This window comes from Rosa chinensis, chromosome 4 (genome assembly GCF_002994745.2).
Source record: "Rosa chinensis cultivar Old Blush chromosome 4, RchiOBHm-V2, whole genome shotgun sequence".
Classification (NCBI taxonomy): domain Eukaryota; kingdom Viridiplantae; phylum Streptophyta; class Magnoliopsida; order Rosales; family Rosaceae; genus Rosa; species Rosa chinensis.
Genome location: NC_037091.1, coordinates 36,957,389 through 36,968,239, shown reverse-complemented (window position 1 = coordinate 36,968,239; position 10,851 = coordinate 36,957,389).

Here is a 10,851-nt window from a genome sequence, read left to right as displayed (position 1 = left end):
GATTTTTCTATAATCCATTCCTAGAGCACTCAAAACCTTCTTTGCCTCATACACTGACGTAGGTATCTCGTTTCCAGTAGGAAGATACTCCAAAAAGGCAATCAACCAGTCTGAATAAGCCGCATCAGTCATACCATGCTTGTCTTTCAAGTTGTAAAGCCTCACAAGTACATTCATCTTGGTGTGCCTATCGCAACCAGGGTATAAGGGTTTGTTGGCATCCTCTACAAACTGCCTGAATTCATTACACTCGCTTGAAATCTCCTCATCCTCATCACCTTCCAACCGCACATCACTATCTAATTCAACTTCACAATCTGCCCCTATGTTATCCTTAACTGATTCTGATTCAAGAGACTCTACCTCTATGCTATCATCATCACTTTCTGATCCCGCCGACTCAACATCAACCTCCCCATGCTCTATCCATTTCTCATAACTAGGGTCAGTCCCATTCACAAATAAATGATCCTTTATCACACTAGCAGAGAAATATTCCACATTTCCACAATTTGTGCAAGGACAACGAATGTGGTTCCGATCTCTAGCTAGCATTGTCCAAAGCAAATTGACAAAATAGTCCCACCCCTAACTTAGATTTGTAAGACCTCCTATCAGCATGCATCCATGACCTATCCATCTACATCACAAATAAACCTTCTATATCACAACCCTAAACAAAATCATAACAAACAAAAGCACAATCACATGTTACTGTTTTACTTCACAACCACTTGCATTCACCATGTTACATAAAGCTCAACCTAAATTCATCTCAAAAATCTTACCAAACAAAGCAAAATGAATTAATGAATAACTACAGTACACACAACAGTCACTATGTTCCATAAAGTTCAACCTCATTCATCCCAAAAGTCTTAATATATAAAGCAAAATGAATTAATGAATAACCATAATACACAAAACAGTCACTATATTCCATAAAGCTCAAACTAATTCATCCCAAAAAGCTTAACACAGAAAAATGAATTAAACAATAACCACAATAAAAAATAGCATAGCAAATATGCGTTAAAGAATAACCACAATATGAAAGCATCAAAATTCAAATACAAGCACATGACAACAATACCAAAAATCGAATTCAGAATTAATAGCTACAGTTTCAGAAAAGTACTCACCAACAATACAGAACCCAGCAAATGCTTTTCAAACTCAGATAGAGTAAACCAATTGAATGTTCTTGAGAACCAAACGAACAAAGACAATTAATGAACTTATTCGCAAAATTTAAAACCTGAAGAGCAACAATGAAATTTCAAATTTAACTCACCAATCGCAAGGATTTCAGAAACTCGAACCCAAATCGATTGGTGATAACTCGAACCTCCTTCTCAGCAGAATGTAATGATAACTCAATCCCAACTAGAACCCTAATCGAGTAGAACCCCAATCGAGCAGAACCTAACTCGATTAGTGAGAACTCAATCCTTCTTTTTAGTAGAACTAAAACTCCAAATCTAACCCAACTCGAACCCTAATCTAACCCAACAAAAGCTAATCCAGACTACAAAGCTCGGGGTTTGGGAGAAGATGGTGATTTGTGATGGTTAGAAGTGTTTTCGTACGATGGTGAGAAGATGGCATGAACAAAAGCTCGGGGTTTTCTCTTGAGTTGAAAGACGGCTAAAGAAAATATTGAGGCATTAAGTGTGCCCTCCAGTTTTTCTCTCGATGTCGAGTTGTCTAAGGCATTAAAAAAAAAAAAATTTTCTTTCTTCCTCAGACAACGTATAGAGACATTTACATTGTCTGCTTTGTTACATCATTGAAGGAATAAAATGGAAATTTCCCGCCTCTGCAATCGAAATGTTAGGTTTGGCTCTTAGGCTAGTCATTTCTCATTCACACAACAGAAATAGTTCATTCTGTTGTTAGAACTTGCAAGCATAACAAATAATTGAAGTCAAATTTTCCCGTTTTGAGGGGAATGAATGTCATTTTGGAGCCATCGCTCCAAATTTTGGTACTCACTTGCACAACATCACATTAAAAACCATTATATGATGATTTGCAAGTATACTCCTACAACGGAAGTAACTAAACTGTTGTCCAATTTAATGGCATCTAGGATACAATTTGGAGCCAAATTTGACTCAATGGTAGGAGGGAAATATGCCTGTCTTTTTTCTTCATTCAGACAATAGATAACCTTTCTTTCTGTTGTGCCATCACCTCCTAACTACAAGTTTTAGAATCACCTCCTAACTACAAGTTTTAGAATTTGAGCATCTTTATACAATGAAAATTTATTAAATGTGTTGTATGATTCAATTGTCGTCAACAGACAACAAAGGATTTGTTCTCCGTTGTGTGATCACCGTTGTGTGATGCAGTTTTTGGTGTAGTGAAAATCAGGGATATATATTGATAAAAGTTTCAACAAGTATAAAAGTGAATTCTACATTCTCTAGTCCATTAAAGAGCTATGGCATGTAATCAATCAAATGAAAGATAATGAGATCATCTAAGCATTGCAAAGAAAATAAGAATATACACAAAGTATATAATACTAATCACTCAAAAGAAAAAGGTACATGGCTCAAATTCTCACATAGGTTATTTTGAATCAAAACTTGTTTAAGCATGCTCATAATCTGTACCATGTCAACAAACTTCATCTCAATCCTGTGATCATCTTTTAGACATGCTTTCAAAGATATAAACTCATCCTAGACAGTTGAAAGGGCAATCCTAAGACTCAAAAACAAAACAAAAAAAACTCAAACAAAACCCAAAAACAATTTCAACTCCTACAAATAAAACCTAAAACGATTTTTTATTTATTTATTTTTTTTTTGGATTTTCCGATTTTTAACTAACCTAAAAGAAAAACCTAAAATCAACAAAGTTAACATTAACCTTCCCCCTACACTTAATCATACATTGTCCTCAATGTAAAACAATTCAAAGCATACAAAGCACAAGATAAGCATCTAAGAGAATAATCACGAACCAACTTTATTGAATAACCAAAAATTACAAAACAAACTAATCAAAAATTGTTCCAAAAATCAAAACTAACGAAAATAAAAGAGAAAGATAAAGAGATCAAATCTGGTTTCTTTGGGGTGTCTCGTAGCGCTTGGTTTTAATGTCTTCTCAGCCTAGACGTGGTCTTCCTTTTGCTCCTTAAGTGTTGGTGCCTTCAAAGCCTCCCTTTGGATTTGGAATTGTGTTGCTTGGAAGCTTCCCTTGTTCATGGAACTTGGTCGTAAAGTCCACCGCTTGCCCCATTTGCTTCTTCAAATCCGCTATATCCTTTCCATGGTTCTGTTGCCCTTGAATCAAAGCTTGAGTTGAGGAATTAAGCGTCTCAATAATCTTGCCATAATTAGGGGATGTTCCTTGAGCTTGAGGAGGAGCTTGTGGTCTCTGATAAAATGCTCCCTGAGGTCCTCTGTTGTAGGTGTTCTGATTAGCACTTTGAACGTTATCATTATCCCTCCACCTAAAGTTAGGGTGATCCCTCCAACTTGGATTGTAGGTGTTGGAGAAAGGGTCATTCCTTGGACGAGCTTGCCCTTGATTCTGGTTCTGAAACCCTAAGTAGTTAGCACTTTCCCATCCACCATTATCTATCAATTAGGGACATTGATCAGTCATGTGCCCTTGAGTAGAGCATACCCCACAAACTTGAGCTACTCCCTGGACTTTTGGTGTTAACACTTGTGACATAAGAGAAGTAAGCTTATCCAACCTAGCATTGAGATCCGAATTAAGTGTCACTTCCTTCACTTGACGAGTTGTAGCCCTAATGCCCTTATATTGTTGAGTATTGGAAGCCCTATTAGCAATCAATTCCTTCCCTTGAGCGGGAGTCTTGTCCACAAAAGTACCTCCACTAGCAGCATCTAACATTTGGCGTTCAAGAAGGAGCAAACCCTCATAAAAATATTGCAAGAGGCTTTCATCCTTGAACTTGTGTTGGGGACATTGCGCCAAAAGGGATTTAAACCTTTCGTAGTACGCAGGATATGACTCATCTTTAGCCTGTTGAATCCCAGTAATCTTCTTCCTCATAGCAATAACTCTTGAAGCATGGAAGAATTTTTCTAGAAATGCCTTCATCATGGCGTCCCAAGAAGTGACATGTCCATCTAGAAGTTCATATAACCAATCTTTGGCTCTATCAGCTAAGGAAAAAAGGAATGTCTTTATCTTGAAAATGTTCTCATCTGCCTCAGGTGGCGTCATACTTCCAACTACAAATTGAAACTCCTTCACATGCTTGTTAGGATCCTCCATGGAGAGTCCATGAAATGTAGGTATACGATGAAGAAGTCCACCCTTAATCTCAAAGTTGGCAGACTTGCCCTCTGCAGCAGCTGGGAAAACAATGGAAAAAGGAAGCCCTTCTTCGGCAGTGGATGTAGAGAGGTCCTTTATACTCTGATTAGCCTCATTATTTCCTCCAAGACCAGCCATTTCGTGCTCTTCTTCTTCAGGGGGTGGCATATAAGTTGGTGAAGGTGAGAGAGGTGGTGTGATCCGAGGTGAGAGTGAATTGGACGAAACCAAAGGTGATGGCGTCAAAGATGGTGGAGATGGAGTAGGTGTAGGTGATGTGGATTCCTCTGAAGAATGTAAGATCCTCTTCCCTTGATCGTTAAATGTGTATGGCTTGAATTTCAAAGGAGAAGGTCTTCTGTATTCAAGTTGTGGAGGATTCTTCAAACGTGCAAGTCTTTCTTCAATCTCTCGTGCATTAGGGATTTTAGAAGGCTCGGACATTCATGGAAATCCTGAACAATATTAAAAAATTAAATAAGTTAGTAAACTATACAATAAAAGAAATACAAATTAATTATTTTATTCAAGTAAACGTCTCACATATACAACAATACAAACATACAAGTATTTTATATAATTACAACAAGTATGGTGTAAGTATAAAACAGGTTTTTACAATTTTAGGGGTGGATTTATGAAATCAATCAACTTATAAGAATTTAAATTCAACCACAAGCTTTCAATTGATCGAACGTGCGGTCCAAGTATAGTCATCTAGACACAAGATTCCTTTCAAATCTTTTGGGCAACCTTACTGAAATGGCCAGGTGGGGGAGGATGAACACAAGAGGTAGAACTCATTTTGGATTGAGCTACTCCCACATAGTGGTTTAGGCCCAATTGTATGCACTTCTGAATTCAAAACCCGTTATGGACGTTGTCCCCTTTCTAGACACCACTCCACATAGGCTATACTTACTAAGATAAGAAATTCCACAAGTGTGAAGATAGTTCAACAAGTGTTAATAAAAGCTGCCCTCAACTTTAAGGGATCTAGACTAGGTGCCCTTAAAGGGTTTAGGCTAATATTAACAAAAGAGACTTCACCTATTCCAATCAACATCAACTCATAATTAAAATTAAACTCCAACAAATTACCATCAATCAAAAATCTCGAAAACAATTTTAATTACATATTTACAATTTCCAATGCCAATTATCAAGAAATTAATAGAATTTAATCCCCAGCAACGGTACCAAAAATTTACCTGCACAAAATTAGTGCTCAATTTAAAACCCTATCAATGTAGTAATAATAAGTAGGGATCGTTCTCAACCGGGGATTAGGGCCGAATTAATTCCTGAAAAATAAAACATTAGCAAAAAAAATTAAAGAATAAATATACATACGATTTACGATTTACACATAGAAGGGGATTTAAGATTTATTTTAATTTAACAACTAAGTAATTATATACATAAGTGACACATCAAAACCAGAATCAAATAGAAATATATGGATGGAACGAAATTAAATTGGATCAACTACTATTAACACGTTGGCAAGGTTTCAAACATCAAATCACGAATCAAAATATGTCAAAGCATAGAATCAATCAAGAACAAAGATGAACGCATACAAAGTTCTTTTTACTTCCCTTAATTAAATTAACTAGATGAACGCACCATAGTTAACCCTATTAATCATGCAATTACTATTGGTAGCTAATCACTAACAAAAATACTTTTAACGCATTAAGAATCATGGGAGTTTGATCAATTCAAGTCAAGAACACAAGTTAGAACGCTAATCAAGAATGCAAGACTCATTGTTAATTTCCCTAAGTATTTATAGGTTTTCCACCGAAATTATTAAAGCCTAGAACACTAGCACCTTAATATATATATATATATATATATATATATATATATGTGGGTTCAATTACATGTTCATCAACCTAAGTATGCATCCAAAGATCAATTAACACATAAAAGATGGGATTGAAGCTCGAAATTAACAATTATGCAAGACATAGAGAAATCACAATTTATCAACTTGGAAACCTAAAACCTAAAACATGCTTCATAGTATTCAAAAATCACATATCCAAAATCAACACTTCATCATCACAAGAAATCACAAATTAAAGAACCAAAACAAAAAATAAAATCGCAATTCATAGAAAAACCAAAATTGTTTTACATTCAAAAACCGAAAACAAATTATGGAGTTCATGGTTACACTTTTTGATCTTCAAGGATGCAAGAAGCTTCAAAAGGTGGTGGAATGGATGAGGATCAAGGCAAGGATGCTTGAATGGAGAGGATGGATGCTTCATGGCCTTGAACTTTGGATTTCTTGAATTGTTGCCGAAACTTGGAAGAGAAGGGGAAGTGTTTGTGGCTTTTGATTCTGAAATTTGTGGTGTGTAGAAGAGCTTCACAAACCTCCTTTATATAGTGAATGGCAAGAGCTTGAGAATCTAGGTCGAAATCTACTTGTGACATCATTCAACCATTGAGAAAATTCCTTGAGAAGTAGAGAACAAGTCACCTCCTTGTTTGCCGAATTCTTCCATGTACTTAGACCTAATTTCGGCCTCCTTATATGTAGAGTCATAATTCAATACTTATTCCTCTATTTTCTTCTCAAAAATTCCTAGAATATCCAATAATATATTTTGTCGTAATCTTCTAATATTCTCCTTATACTGCTCACGGAAAAAAGCAATTAGAATAGGCTATGGACACCTCCAAGACGTCAAGAAGGATCTAGAGACTCATGTGCAAGTCACATGCTTCAAACTTCGGGTCAGACTCTCCCAAAATGGGCCAATTCGAAATCCATTGTATGTATTGCCGAAATTCCTTCATTATTCTAGAACAATCTTGAACAATCTTGAGTCATCTTCAAGACACAGCATCTCCTAGTCTCACCAGGTCTCCCAGCAGCATCAGGACTCCTAGTCTCTTCAGGTTTCCTAGTCCAACTAGGACTGTCATTTCTTCATTTCTGAACATTATTTTTCTGAGCTCATTCCTAGTTGCATTAGGATTCCTACTTCAACTAGGATTCCTTTTCCTGGTAGAACTGGGAAAACTTCATTTCTCCATTTCTACGCATATAACTCCTTGCCTTCCATTTTCAACTCAAAACTACCTAAAAACACAAAGCTAAGTTAGAAATAATAATGTTAAGAGAATAACTAAGCGAAATGTAGAGAGAAATGATCTAAAAATGTAGTAGAAATTAGTCTCAACAAAAATTAGCTATGAGAATGGTAAGAGAATTTTGGGGTACTGCAAGTTTGAGGAAGATATGAGTTTCACGATCTCATGGTATTGGGTTTTACCCCTTGAGATTTCCAGAGTTGGGTGTTCTGCGAGTTTTAGTAGAGGTTGAGCTCTATTTCAAACTTTTGTTTTGGTGAACCCTTTTGGTTTTGGTTATGCATGCTTAAGATTTGAGGTGAGTGACTTTTATTCAATTTCTGCTAATCAATTCTATCTTTTTGGTTATGTTTACTCCTTCAAACAACAAGGTTTTGGTAAATTTTACATATCTTTTTGTGTGAGGTCTAAGCTCTGTTTAAGTAGGTTAGTTTGTAGAATTTGATGACTCCTTGATGGATTATGTATTGTTGTCTGTTTTCTTTTGAGAGGTTTGAAAGCTTCTGGGTGTTATTGGTTGCTTTAATCTGTAATGGTTTGATATCATTATTAAAATAATGCTGGTGGTTATCTATTTTGGGTTTTTAATTGTGGCTGCTCAAGGTTAGCAGTAAACCATTTTTTGTGAAACCTGTGTGGTTGATTAGTGTCCTGATTCTTGAGTGTTAGTGGTAGTGTGATTTCTTTTTGAATTCCCGATTTGAGAACAGGAGCACGAAATTATACAGTAAATGCCAGCTAATAATTTGAGGAAAGGAAAGTGGTTTTTCTTTTGGTATGGTTCATGCATATTTTACCTAAGATTTTCTGTAGGTAATAGGTTTGAGTATGGTTCCAATAACTACAATCATATGAGAAAAAAGTGCATATGATAGTATGATACTGCAAATTTTGTTTGCTTGCTCTATATATGCTTATTGTGGTTGTAAATTTTAAGCTTATATTCGAACAACTTTTATTTGAAATGGAAAAGGACAGGTTGGGGTTTTGAGCTGTTTAAAGATTAATAGTTTCTCTTGCCAAAAAAAGATTAGAAGTAGTTTCTACTTTCATACCTCAAACATGTGGGTGGGTACACCCATCTCCATTAATTATCAGAATGCTAAAGTTGATTTGAATTCGGTGCAAATTAATAAGAGTTGTCAAATCCTTGGAGACGTAAACATTAAGAAAAATTAGAAAATGAAGAAAGTGTTTAAGGAAAAGAATTCGAGAGAGATTGATGAGTGAATTGTATGTTCCACTATTGATAATAGGAGCCCTATATATAGGGATTACAAAGTACAAATTCTAATGATACAAGGAAAACTATTCCGAATAGGTCAAGGAATTCTAAAACCTTCTCTCCTATTACAATCATAGAACTAATCCTAGTTTGATAAGGCACACAAAGTCAATTTCCTTCAACACTCCCCCTTGTGCTGCTCAAACTTGGTGGTGATGCTTCGTCCGTTGCTCGTTAAAAACCTTGCTTGAGTGAAAAACCCTATGGGACAAAAAACAAGCTCGAGGAGGAGAAAAAGAGTACAACACGTCTTTCACTCTTCGAGATCGAACATGTAGACATCATACCTCCCCCTGATGTCAATATGTCCCCTGATTAATACAATCATGGGAGTTCGGATAACTTTCACAATCTGATGCTCTTCACTTGTTTCTCGAAGGTGGATTTAGGTAACGACTTAGTGAATAAGTCCGCTACATTATCCTCTGATCGGATTTGATTCACTTCAATCTTTAGAAGTGATTGTTGTTGCTGATTATAAAAGAACTTAGGCGATATATGCTTGGTATTGTCGCCCTTGATGAAACCTAACTTCATTTGCTCAATACAAGTTGCATTATCCTCATAAATGCATGTAGGTTCATCCGTGGTAGACTTCAAACTACAACTTCCTCGAATATGTCTAATTACAAACCTTAGCCATATGCATTCACGCACGGTTTCATTTAGAGCAATAATCTCTGAATGATTTGAGGAAGTAGCAATAAGGGTCTGTTTTGTAGACCTCTAAGATATAGTAGTGCTTCCCATGGTAAAGACATAATAACCCGTTTGGGAGCGACCTTTGTGAGGGTCAGAGAGGTACCCTGCATCAGCAAAACCCATCAAAATATCATTGTCATTTTGATGGAGGGAAGTAGGGGGACGTTGGCCACATTGGAAGGTGGCGGCGACTTGCCTCTTGGGGTCCGATCCCAATTTTTCGTCATTCCTCTTCTCTCTGTAGGGATAAAATAGCCCCATATCAGTCGTACCTTTTAAGTATCGAAAGATTGTTTTTACACCAATCCAATGACAGTGTGTTGGCGCAAAACTATGTCGAGCTAACAAGTTTACTGCAAATGAGATGTCTGGTCTTGTGAATTGAGCTAAGTAAAATAATGTGCCTATTGCACTTAGATAGGGCACTTCGGCCTCTAATAACTCTTCATCCTTATCCTTTGGACGAAACGGATCTTTTCCGGGCTCAAGACTTCGGCCAATCATGGGCGTACTCACATGCTTTGCTTTATCTTCATTAAAGCGCCTTAGAATTTTCTAAGTATATGCAGACTGATGGATCAAAATCCCATCACTTCGATGCTCGAGTTGGAAACCAAGACAAAACCGTGTTTTCCCATGATCTTTCATCACAAATTTGGATTTCAAATATTTAGCAGTTTCTGTTAACTCATCTAGAGTTTCAATTAAATTCATGTCATCGACATAAATTGCTACAATTGCAAATCATGAACTTGTTCTTTTAATGAACAAACATGGGCATATTTCACTGTTAATATATCCCTTCCCAATCAAGTAGTAACTTAGACGGTTATACCACATCCATCTGAATTGTTTTAGTCCATACAGTGAGCGTTTTAATCTTATAGAAAACGCGCTCCGTGGTTTATAGCCCCTTGATTTGGGTAATTGAAGTCCATCTGGAACCTTCATATATATCTCTAAATCTAGATCCCCATAGAGATATGCTGTAACCACATCCATAAGATGCATGTCAAGTTTTTCAGAAACTACCAAACAGATAAGGTAGCGGAATGTTGTAACGTCCATTATGGGAGAATATGTCTCCTCATAGTCGATTCCAGGGCGTTGTGAGAAACCTTGCTCTATGAGGCGGGCTTTATATCTAACCACCTCATTTTTCTCATTACACTTTCTAACAAAGACCCATTTATGGCCAATAGGCTTTACATCTGAGAGTGTCTGCGTTATAGGTCCAAATACTTGTCTCTTTGCTAGTGAATCTAATTCAGCTTGAATCATATCTTTCCATTTAAGCCAATCCTCTATTCGTTGACATTCTTCGACAGAGCGAGGTTCAATATCATCATATTCTATAATTCATTTTGCAACATGATATGCAAATGCATCATCACTAGCAGTAGAATTTTTATCCATCATCTCATGTACACTAGTGTAAT